Raw genomic sequence first — 13,107 nt, forward strand, 5'->3', positions numbered from 1 at the left:
TAATTCAAACCAAAGGCCTTCCCAAACCTCTTCAAGTTCATAGTGTGGTTTCGGTTCATAAGACGGAACCTAATCTCAACAATTTCCCCGGTGCTTCTCCTTTTGTCAACTTGAAGCGAGCTCAAAAATTCCCAAGTAAGGCAAGGGTAAGTCAATCGCTTAAGGGTGTACAAGAATCCCATTCCCACCCCTCTAAACAATTTCTTAGCATCGGTATCTATCCCTAGGTCCTTCATTGTTTGGCTACAAATGAATTTAGTAGCATGAATTGGACGATTTTTAAATAAGAGGAACTTACCTTTTTGAGTACCGGAGGCAAAAACCAGATTAGGGAAATCGGGATCCGGTGAGGTATCCGTCACTTGTGCCACCCCGAATTGAGCCGACTCCTCAATGGCCCTAGCCGTGTCCGCCCTTGTTCTTTTGGAAGCCATCTTCAAGTTAGGTGAAAAGGGAAGTATTTGTGTGGGTTGAATTGGGGAATTAGAGAGGATTTTATGTTGAGGGAATGTAGAGAGAGAGAGTGAATTTTAGAGAGTGGTGGGAAAAAGGGTGGGTGGGTAAATATATAGAAGGCGGAAAAAGGGCTGGGAGCCGGCTGGGTACCGGCCGCCGGTCGACCGGCTCTCGGTCATACAGCATTTTTTTCAAAAATCGATTTTTTGTGTCAAAATAGACATGTCTCGCGCGGTCGGTCGACCGACCGCCCGGTCTCGCCGCCCAGCGTCCTCCTCACTTCATTTTCTAATTTTTCGACCTCCAAAATTCAAGATGCCTCGGCGCCGGTCAGCCGACCGGCCGCCGGCCCTCCTTCCCATCGTCAGGCCTTCAAAAATGAATAATACAACGACTAACTACCAAAAATGCAATCTATATACAAATTCCATGGTTTGCCTCCCATGTAGCGCCCTTGTTTTATGTCGTAGGCTCGACCAAGTAAACAAGCCAACAAATTTTCATGATGAGGATGGAAAAGAACCTTAATTCACTAGAAAGGTTTCAAGGGTCTTCATTTCCTTTTGGACGGGATTGCCAACGTGATAGTGCTTTAGTCTTTGACCATTCACTTTGAAAGTTCGGTCTCCTTGGCTTATTTCCACCGCCCCATGAGGGAAAGATCGGACCACGGTGAAGGGTCCGGTCCACTTCGACCTCAATTTTCCGGAAAAGAACTTCAAACGGGTATCGTATAGAAGAACCAATTCCCCCTCCTTGAACTCCCTTCTAATTATGTGCTTGTCATGAAATCTTTTCGTCCTTTCCTTGTACAACTTGGCATTCTCATAGGCTTCTAGCCTAAATTCTTCCAATTCATTCAAATCGAGAAGTCTCTTCTCACCGGCCGTCTTCAAGTCATAGTTGAGATGCTTGATGGCCCAATATGCCTTATGTTCAAGTTCAACCGGCAAATGACAAGCCTTGCCATACACCAATCGGAATGGTGAGGTACCGATAGGTGTTTTGAAGGCCGTACGGTAAGCCCACAAAGCATCATCAATTTTCAAGGACCAATCTTTTCTTGACTTGTTCACGGTTCTCTCAAGTATAGTCTTCAACTCTCGGTTGGAAATCTCGGCTTGCCCATTAGCTTGAGGATGGTAGGCAAGACTCTTCCTTTGTTGCACTCCATACTTTTTCAACAAAGCTTCCAATACTCTCTCTCCGAAATGAGTACCACGATCGCTAATGAGGACTCTCGGGACCCCAAACCTAGGAAAGATGACCTTTTGAAGTAGCTTGATCACTTCCTTAGCATCACAAGTCTTGGTTGGGATTGCCTCAACCCATTTGCTTACATAGTCGACCGCCACAAGTATGTACTCATTGCCGAATGAGGATGGGAAGGGACCTTGATAATCTATCCCCCACACATCAAAGAGCTCAACCTCAAGCATGAAATTCATGGGCATTTCATGCTTCCTTGTGATGTTCCCGCTCCTTTGGCATTTGTCACATCCTTTAACATAAAAGGCAACGTCACGGAATAGAGAGGGCCAAAAGAAACCACATTGAAGCACTTTAGCGGCCGTCTTCTTGGAGCTTGCATGGCCACCACAAGGCAAGTCATGGCAATGGCTCATAATGGAGGTAGCTTCCTCTCTTGGAACACACCTTCTTATCATCCCATCGGCACAAGACTTGTACAAACATGGGTCATCCCAATAATAGTGCCTCACATCGTGGAAGAACTTCTTCTTTTTGTGATAGTCGTAATCGTGCGGGATTATCCCGGAAACCAAATAATTCACTATATCCGCATACCACGGTGCTTCACCCAAACTTAGGGACAACAAGTGGTCATCGGGCAAGTGATCATTGATAGGAAGCCCATTGTCAACATTGAGGTTGATTAGCCGGGATAAATGGTCGGCCACCACATTTTCAACTCCTTTCTTATCCCTAATCTCCATGTCAAACTCTTGGAGAAGTAATATCCATCTAATCAACCGAGGCTTGGACTCTTTCTTGATGAGCAAGTGTCTCAAAGCAACATGATCGGTGAACACTATAACCTTAGCTCCCACTAAATAGATCCGGAACTTTTCCATTGCAAAAACCACGGCCAAGAGCTCCTTTTCCGTTGTTGAGTAATTTGTTTGAGCATCATCAAGAGTTTTGCTTGCATAATGAATTGCATGCACCTTTCCATCCTTCCTTTGGCCTAATACCGCGCCCAAGGCATGATCGCTCGCATCACACATCAACTCAAACGGCAAGCTCCAATCCGGAGGTTGTATAATAGGAGCACTTGTCAAAGCTTCCTTTAACCTATTAAAAGCATCAAGACACCGGTTAGAAAACAAGAAAGGGGTATCTTTGGCTAACAACTCGGTCAAGGGTCTCACGATCTTAGAGAAGTCCTTGATGAAGCGGCGATAAAAGCCCGCATGACCAAGGAAACTTCTCACCCCCTTAACATTGGTGGGAGGTGGGAGACTAGCTATGACCTCTATCTTAGCCTTATCAACTTCAATTCCTCGGTTGGACACTATGTGTCCCAACACAACACCTTCTTGTACCATGAAATGACACTTCTCCCAATTGAGTACAAGGTTGGACTCTTGACATTTACTCAAAACTTTCTCCAAATTCATCAAACAATTTTCAAAACTTTTCCCAACAACCGAGAAATCATCCATGAAAACTTCCATTTCTTGTTCAATGAAATCGGAGAAAATTGACATCATAGCTCTTTGAAAGGTAGAGGGAGCATTACATAGCCCAAACGGCATCCTCCTATATGCATAGGTGCCGAATGGGCAAGTAAAGGTGGTCTTCTCTTGGTCACTTGGATGGATAGGGATTTGGAAAAATCCCGAATAGCCATCCAAGAAGCAAAAATAGTTGTGTTGAGCTAATCTTTCTAGCATTTGATCCATGAACGGTAAGGAAAGTGATCCTTCCGGGTGGATTTGTTCAACTTCCTATAGTCCACGCACATTCTCCACCCGGTTACCGTCCTTGTAGGAATCAATTCATTCTTGTCATTTCGCACTACCGTCATGCCTCCCTTTTTGGGAACTACATGGACCGGGCTTACCCACCTACTATCCGAAATAGGATAGATAATGCCCGCGTCAAGTAGCTTAAGGACTTCTTTCCTTACAACCTCTTTCATGATGGGGTTAAGCCTTCTTTGTGCCTCAATTGAGGATGCGTCCTCATTTTCAAGAAGAATTTTATGAGTGCACAAAGAGGGACTAATCCCCTTGAGGTCACCAATAGTGTACCCAAGGACACCCTTGAACCTTTTGAGCAAAGAAATGAGTTTTGAGGTTTGGGTCTCATCAAGTGCACTATTGATGATGACGGGAAAAGTGGAATTATCTCCTAGAAATTCATACTTCAAAGAAGAGGGAAGAGGTTTAAGTTCAACCGTAGGAGGAGGCGTGGAACTCTCCTCCTTCTTACCGACTTCCAACACTTCAAATTTGGGTGCTTGTTCATGAATAGGAGCCGAATCCAACATCCATACATATGCAAGAGTCTCAACATCTTTGTCATCGACCTCATACCCACTAACAAGACAAGTCTCCAAAGGATCCATAGAGGAAGCTTTCGGGTCATGCTCCTCCATGGGATTCTCAAGAATGTCAACAATGCAACAAGTGTCACCTAGAGAAGGAGCTTCCATTGACTTGTGGAGTTCAAATTCCACTCTATCTTCACCCACTTGTAAAGACAACTTGCCACTCTTTACATCGATCATAGCTCCACCGGTAGCAAGACAAGGTCGGCCTAAAATGATAGGCACATTGTAATCCTCCGGCATATCCATAACAAAGAAATCACATGGTATGACAAGCTTCCCAACTACCAAGGGTACATCTTCAATCACACCAATGGGAAATTTGACCGACCGATCGGCAAGTTGAAGTGAAACTCTAGTTGGCTTCAAATCTCCCAAATCAAGCCTCTTGAATATTGAAAGTGGCATGAGGCTCACACTAGCCCCCAAATCACACAAAACTCTCTTAATAGCCACCCCTTGGATAGAACAAGGGATAGAGAAGCTACCCGGATCTTCTAGCTTGTTTGGAAGCTTGTTGGTGTGAGTAAGAATAGCACTACATTCCTTAGAGAGGTTGATGGTTTGCACCTCTCCATTCTTCTTCTTCAAGGTAACAAGTTCTTTAAGAAACTTGCCATAAGATGGAATTTCGGTAATCATATCAAGGAAAGGAATAGTTACATTCATTCCCTTCAAGATCTCAACAAACTTCTCATATTTCTTTTCAATTCTAGGCCTTGCAAGCCTTTGTGGAAAGGGTACCGGTGCTACATACTCCCTTGGTGGTGGAGTACATTCTTAGACTTCTCATCTTGCTTTGGAGGATCAACCATCTCCACCTCCTTAGACTTCTCCACCACAATCTCATCTTCTTTCACAATTTCAACCGGGTGCTCTTTCACAACTTCATTAGTCACCCTTTTTCTCTTCCACTTAGGAGATTTCTCAACCTCCTCCAATTGCTTACCACTCCTCAAAAACACCGCATTCATCTCCCTTGGGTTAACCGTATTACCCGGAAACTTCCCCGGATTTTGAGCCAATTGACTCAATTGTTGAGAAATTTGGGCCACATGAGTTTCCGTAGCCTTTTGTGATGCCCGTATTTCATCATTCACCCGGTTTTGTGAGGCAATGTGGTTATCAAGCTTTGAGTCGGATTTTTGATTTGCAATAACCAATTGTTCAAAAGCTTGTTCCCAAGATGGTTTTTGAGGGGTTTGGAAGTTTTGGTTTTGTGGTTGGAAATTTTGGGTTTGTTGTTGATTGAAATTTTGCCCCTTGAAACCCCCAAATGGTTGTTGGTTTTGGGTGATGAATTGTTTCCCTTGGAAACCGGGTGGAGATGGTTGATTGAACCTTGGTTGTTGTTGAGGTTGGGAAGTGGTGGGATTTTGAATGTTTTGTGAAGCATAAGATAAGAAAGGGTGAGTTCTTTTTCCATTGACAAATTGGTTGTTGTTATTATTGTTGAACCCTTGCCTTGCACTAGTTGACTCCCAAATCCCATTTACTTGCTCATAGCATTCCTCACCTAGGGGTGCAATCAAGGGACACCCAATGGGAGTATGCCCTTGTTCACCACACAACTCACAAGACAAGACTTGCCTCATATCGGAGCCTTTAGGTTTTGAATTTCGCAAAGCAACTTGTTGGGTGAGTTCATCTAGCATACCCTTAACCTCCACATTCAAAACCGAATTAGAATCCTTGCTCTTGCCCTTCCTCATTTGCCTATCACTTCCCCATTCCATAGTTCTTGAGGCCATCTCCTCAATTAGTTCCTTTGCCGCTTTATGCCCCAAGATGTCTAAGGCACCTTTCCCCGATCCCGCATCCAATGAAAGCCTAAGGTCTTGAGTCAACCCTTTGTAGAAATTGTTCACTAGCTCGGCCTCGGAGATGCCATGGTGTGGGCATAACCGTTGGAGCTTCTTGTACCGCTCCCATGCCTCATATAATGTCTCATCCTCTTCTTGAGTAAAGCTTTGTAGTTCACTCTTGACTTTGGCCGTTCTTGAGGGTGGGAAATACTTGTTCAAAAATGCCGAAGCCAACTCATCCCATGTCTTGAAGGAATCCGGGTCACAATTCTTCAACCAATCCTTGGCCGAACCCCTAAGAGAACGGGGAACAACCTACGGCGAACCGCGTCATCGGAAACCCCATTTGATTTGTACATATCACAATTTTCAAGGAAATCATTTAAATGATCATTTGGGTTCTCCAAGGGACCTCCTCCAAATTGGTTGTCTTGAACAAGGTTGAGCAAGGCATTTTTAATCTCAAAGTTATTAGCTTGAATTCGTGGCCTTTGAATGCTTGGATTGACTATGTGCTTAGGAGCCATAGTGTCTCTTATCGGAACCGGATCACCCATGGTGTTAGGCTCTTCTTCTAAAACCCCAAAAGGATTTTCAAACACTTCGGTAGCTTCTTGGTGATTAGCTTCTTCAATTGGTGGTATATCTAGAAAACCCCTTCTTCTTAATGAATTAAGTCTTCTTGCCGTAGCTTCAATTTCAAGATCAATAGGATATGTTGGTTGACCTCTTCTTTGTCGCCTACTCATGCAAAAGACCTAAGCACTTGAAAGAAAGGATTAGTAACAAAGGACTTAGTCCAAACTAGAACAAAAACGATTAATATCAAGCCGTACTCCCCGGCAACGGCGCCAAAAACTTGATGGTCTCAAGTTAAACCTCGCAAGTGCACGATTTTATCGTTGTACACTCTAGAGGGTCGATCCACAAGGAGTAGGGGTGATTACTAATTGTCTATATTCTTGAGCTTAGCTAAGTCGATAGATAACAAAGAGGGTAGTAACAAACTAACGCTAAACTAACAAATTTAAAGACAAACAACAAGATAAGGTAAAAACAAGCTAAAGATAGGAGATAGATCAAATAAAGAGAAAGACTAGAACTCGGTCCGACCATGAATATGAGTAATTCCACATACTAATCGTCTCGGCTAATCAAAAGGGGTAGAAAGGTAAGGGGGAGATGGCTCTAATTCGCCTAGAACCTCCCTTCCGGTCTCGCACTAGGACACTAGCTACTCCGACTAACCCCCCTCCCGGGTTCGAAAGCCGGACTCCCTAACTCAAAACCCGACAACCTCAAGAACATGCATTTTCCCAAGGAGGTCAAGTAAATGGTCAAGGTCATTAAGCCCTCATCATATTCCGGGTCATCCCCCTTCCGGAGGTCGATTTCAAACACTAGCCTAGGGGCACCCTCCCTCGGTTCTCCCTTCCGGTCTCAACCTTAGTTGGTGACAAGGGTCGGTCCCCAAATACTCGACTAACAACCTAACCAACTTCCGTTGGTGGACAAGGGTCAAAAGCCGACACCACCCGGAAACCAAACCTTAAGCATGAAAATTCCCCAAGACTACCCTAACCAATTTTCCCCTCAAATTAGCCTTAATGACAATTAATTAGTGAAATTACCCATATCGGGCCAAACCGAGTCCTAGAAGGAGACTACTCACTAATCATGGTCCTAATTGCAAAATAAACAATAAAGATGGGAACTTTGGTCACAAACATGGTGGGAAGATGAATTTTACCACTAAACATGCAATAATCCAACAATAGTTGTAGAGAAAGATGATTTAATCTAATAACAAGAGTGATTAAACTAAAAGACACAATCTTTACCCAAATCAACTCAAAGATTAAGTCTTTGAGGACAACTAACCAAGGATGAACAAATTAAAGAGAGACAAAAGAAAGATGAACAATACAAAGATGAACAATGATGAAAATAAGAACAACAAACAAACAACAACAACAATTTTAACATAAACAATCAAAAACTTGAAGGAAGAACAAAATGTAAACAAATGGAAATAAGGAGAGAAATAATACCAATCAAATAGTAAGAAAGGAATTAGGATAGAAAATTAAAGAAGGAGGAACCTTCAATTCTTCTTACAACCCAACTCCAATTACTAATTAATTGAAGAACTAGACTAATTAAGGAATGATTAGGGAAAGATTAGTGAAATAATTAACAAAGTTTGAAACTTGGAAAGGGAAATAATTCAGATCTAGGGTTATGTGTCAAAACACCGAATTTTGGGGGTATTTATAGTGTCCTCCTACTTAAGTTACAAAAAGGGGAAATTAATACAAAACACGTGTAGTGTTGACCGCCAATGGTCGATCGGCCGTGGCCATTTGCCCATCCGGCGCCGAGGAATCTCAAATTTGAAGCTCGAAATTGGCAACATGACGACCCGCCGGGTCGGGGCAATCGGCTACCCGACTCGGGGTCGCTCTTCGTCTTTTCCTCCTCTTTCTTCCTTGCTATCTTCCTCTTGTGCCTTATTTCTTCCCAAATTTCCTCTAGCTAGCTCAATTACCTACAATAGAGCACCGGAATCGATAGTAGCGGGAATATGGAGCAAAATGCAAGAAACATGCCTAAGATCGTGCCTAAGTAGTCCAAAAGATTAGCAAAAGGAAGGGTAAAAAGGGGCCGAATGTTTATTCATCAATGTACGAAAGTGGACAAGCAAAGAACAACTGCTATTCGGATTCTGCACTTTGCAAACACAAATAATATACAACAGTATTATCTCAGTGTCTCAATAGCTCCCTACTCCAGCAAACACAAGTAATACTAAGCTAATGGGCTTGCATAACAAGGTCTTAGAAAACGCTATGTCCAAAGAACTATCGAATAATAATCTTCTCTTATTATTCCACTTTTTGTTGACGTAGTATTATTGCTTGTCCAATTAATTAAGTTGATCTCCATGACCATAACACCCCCAGGCCCCAACCACTGCACTCACAAATAAAGTACGGAGTAAAGATCAGTTTAACACGTATCTAAAACTTCTTCTATTGAGAGCACTCATCTTAATTAATTGGAGAAAACATGATAACGAATTTGTTGGTGATTTAAGTAAAATCATCGACCAAGTAATTTAGTTGGGACTTAGTTCAAAGATGGTGACCTCGGCAATTTTATATAGTGGGTTTGCGGATGAGTAGTGCATACTCGCGTAAGCAAATTCCAAGTTTACAGGCTAGAAAAATGATAACCCCCTTAACTAATACTCCATCTAATTCACAATAAACCTCCCATTTCATTTTGGCACAAAAATTAAGGAAACACACTATCCTACCATATAATTAAATTTGGACCACACAAATACACTACCCCACCATACAATTAAATTTGGACCACACAAACACAACCCAAAAAAGAAAATAGGGAGGTTATTGTGAATAACCGAAAAAGAAAATAGGAAGGTTTATTGTGAATTGGAGGGAGTACTCCGTAACTTTCTTGGTAAAACTCCAACCATTGGGAAAAAAATTAAAAAGTACTCTGTATACAAACAATCCATAAGTAAAGAAAATATACAAAAATAACTAGGCTCTTCTCATATTACCGATTTAGAAAACGCGCAATTAAGATGGCTGAAAAAGCGTGATGCACTTCTTGACTATAAACATGTCTATTGGTAACAAAAATCTCGTATAACCAAAGCGAATTTGGAGATAACAATACCAAAACATTTCAAAGCTATGCCACAATTAGACATAGTAGAAATGGAATTAAGCAGTTTATAAATAAAAATGGTACTTGTATTACTGATAAAGACCTTATTAAACAAGAAATATCGGATGAATTTAAACTTAGGTTTACAAAAAATCAATTGTGTAATTTCGACAAAAATGAAGATTTTAAGTCTATTAATTGATTAATTACAGCCGAAGATAACAAATTTCTTACAAGTAATATTAGTATGGAAGCGGTTAAACAAACTGTGTTTAGTTTAGTTGCAAATAAAAGTCCAGGTCCCGATGGACTTCTCACAGAGTTCTTTCAAAAATATTGGGATATTGTAAGAAATTCGGTTACTAAAGCAGTTTTAACATTTTTTCAACCAGGTAAATTATTAAAAGAAATTAACCATACTTTCATAGCATTGATTACTAAAATTGATAATCCTCAAATAGCCAATCATTTTCGCCCTATTAGCCTTTGTTCAACAATTTATAAGATTATTTCAAAAGTCTTGGCTAACCGTCTTCGTAGTGCATAAGATTATCCAACCGTTTCAAGGTGCTTTTACACCTAATCAATTCATTCAAGATAATATCCTTTTAGCGCACGAGATTTTCAACTCGTTTGAACATAAAAAAAAGACCGAGCAGGTTAGATTGCAATTAAACTTGATATAGAGAAAGCGTACAATCGACTATAATGTAACTTTATTGAGGTAATTTTTAAACAAATGGGTTTAAATAATAAGTGGATTTCTTGGATCTTTGAATGTACTCCCTCTTATTCACAATAAACTTCCCTATTTCCTTTTCCATCTATTCACAATAACTTCCATATTTCCTTTTTTGTTAAGTGTTTGTATGGTCCAAATTTAATTGTATGGTGGGGTAGTGTATTTGTGTGGTCCAAATTTAGTTATATGGTGGAGTAGTGTGTTTCCTTAATATTTGTGCCAAAATGAAATGGGAGGTTTATTGTGAATAGGAGGGAGTATAAAAAATGATTCTTTATCGGTGTTAGTAAATGGAACACCGATTAATTCTTTATCTGTCTTAGCGGAGGACACGCTAAGAATTGAGATAATATTAAATGACGATGATGATAAGAAGTTGACAAGGACGCCTCGAGTTTGTCATGCAGCTCTAGTAGGTATTGATGTAACGGACATCAGGCTCTCAGGTGTTATGTTTTGAGTTTTAAGCTTCCGAAAAAGAGTAGGTTTTTTCTCGAGATCGTCTTTACTAAAGACGTCTTATAACCTCTTGATTATTTACATAGAAACTATTAATTGTTCTTGTTTAAAACTGTCTTTAACTTTACAGAAAATCGAGACACCGATTAATCCCCATTGGCTATTGTGATTACTATTAATCGTTAAAAAAACTGTCCATGTTGTCAATTGTTTAGACACAAATCCATCTAACTTTTCATTCACTTGTACGAGTAGATATTCATTTATGTACGGCAAGAAGGAGTGCCACATCTATTGGCAAAAAGTAAAGGTTGGCGGACAAAAGGTTACTCAGTATGTACTATGTACTACGGAGTATGTACGAATCGATACCTCCAATAAATCTCAAAAATAATATGGACAAAAAACGCCTCTCACTAGTTTTATTACATACGGTCATTGTCCGTCTTAAACTTAAAATTTGTCAAATACATATAAAATCACATAATAAATTACCTCAAAAATACTAAAATTTTAATCTTTATTATCACCATTTAGTAGTATTTGACCCGTCTTAAATTAAGTTTATGACCAATAGTGTATATCTTTTTTTTTTTTGGTACGAACCAATAGTGTATATCTTAAACAAGACAATATACATATATCAAGTTGCTTGTTGTAGTTGCTAACTTGGTAATGTGTACCATAAGATCTTTGAATTATCACAAACGACAAATATAAGATCAACGTATTTCATGACTGCATAATATTATAATTACAAATTACAATGATTGTAGATTTGATCTTAGTAACATGGTTTAATACGAAACACTTTGGCGTCTATAATTATTACCCATATTTTAATTGGAAAACTAACATGTTGATAGCTAAAGAGTTTGACTTATGACTCGTATTAGCTTGGTATACATAGAGATTCAAATTATTGAGATGATGCATGTTGATTTCCTAATTAACAATGTAAATGATGGTGTCATGGGTTGAAGTTTTGGGTTTAACAATGCAAAAATCGGTTTAAAAATTACGAATAATGATAAATACAACTCCTAGGGTTGTATTTAAACATTAAATACATTCTAAATTTGGTATTATTTTAGAAATTAACAATTAAATTACAGATTAACCAATACAATAAACGTATATATTAAGAATTTGTTTTTTTTTTAGTTTCTTAAATACAGCCCTAAGGATTGTATTTATCATTTCTCACAAATTATTGCCATTTTAAAAATAGTTAACTCACATGTAGGCATGATTCACTTGATTTGTGTGATTACAAAAGATTATATAGTTTCACAATTCTTTATATAATCCACCTTATAGTACGCGATTGACCCAAAAAAAAGAATAATATGTTACGGAGTACCATTTAATTATATTAAATTTAAATTTTATTTTGATAACATATTAACAATGGAAGTTATCAATATACAATATTAAGTTATTAAAATAATTTGTTTTTACATTTATTAATTAATTTAGTTAGTTTTTTTGTCATTGGGTTAGTCCTATTTTTGAAATGGTTTTACGTAACAATTTGTAAATCGATTTTTAATTGAAATGTGTTACTTTCCATTAGGAAAATGATAAAATTTTATCAAACCTAACAATCACTAGCTTTACTCACTTAACACATTTGTTACGTGTCAATAAACCATCTCAACCAAAAGTTTAAACTGATAGTTGGAGTCCTAAAATCGATTTTATATTCTAACACGCCCCGTTACACGAATGCCCTTTGGGCTTGAAGTATAGATGCACCGCAAGCCTCCCCATACTTGATACTTATATTCCACTTTAGAAAGAAGGGATGGTGAGATTTGAACCTGTGACCTTTTAGTCACACTGGCTATGATATCATGTCAAGAAACCATCTCAACTAAAAGCTAAAACTGATGGTTGAAGTTTTAAGATTGGTTTTATAATCTAATAATACGCTTTTAACAAATCTAGCAAACAAATAAGGTCGTATCAGGTTCATGTGCGTGTCACTTGTGGGCACTAACTCTTCAACCCAAACCCAATTCAATCAAATATCGCGTCGACTCCCTTACATAAAAAAGTCAACAAGCCTCAACCATAACCCGTTAATTTCATGTCGATTTTTTGTGTCATGTCACTATTTGGAAAATATAAGTATATCAATGAGATTGAGGATCAAGATAAAATACAATTAATTTAGCAAATATGTCATTTGTGTTTAGAGAGCTCAGCCCAAACCCGATATAAATAAATCCGGTGTTGTGACCCACTTATATAAATAAATCGCTAAGTCTCAATTCAAACCCGTTAATTTCGTGTCGTGTTTTCTTATCGTGGCGTTGTTTTTCAGCTTGGTGCTAGAGGCGGATCTTGCGTTGAATAGGACTAAGCCC

At 39.2% G+C, this 13,107-nt stretch overlaps 1 non-coding gene and 1 pseudogene across 1 annotated transcript; one reads left to right on the forward strand and one right to left on the reverse strand.

Annotated features, from left to right (window-relative positions):
- Positions 1 to 980: 980 nt before the first annotated feature.
- On the reverse strand, positions 981 to 6,392 carry LOC141587529 (uncharacterized; annotated as a pseudogene).
- LOC141589467 (small nucleolar RNA R71) lies at positions 5,915 to 6,021 on the forward strand. The gene has a single exon (XR_012520404.1). It is a non-coding gene; the product is annotated as a small nucleolar RNA R71 (small nucleolar RNA).
- Positions 6,393 to 13,107: the final 6,715 nt, after the last annotated feature.

Source organism: Silene latifolia, chromosome 6 (genome assembly GCF_048544455.1).
Source record: "Silene latifolia isolate original U9 population chromosome 6, ASM4854445v1, whole genome shotgun sequence".
Taxonomy (NCBI): domain Eukaryota; kingdom Viridiplantae; phylum Streptophyta; class Magnoliopsida; order Caryophyllales; family Caryophyllaceae; genus Silene; species Silene latifolia.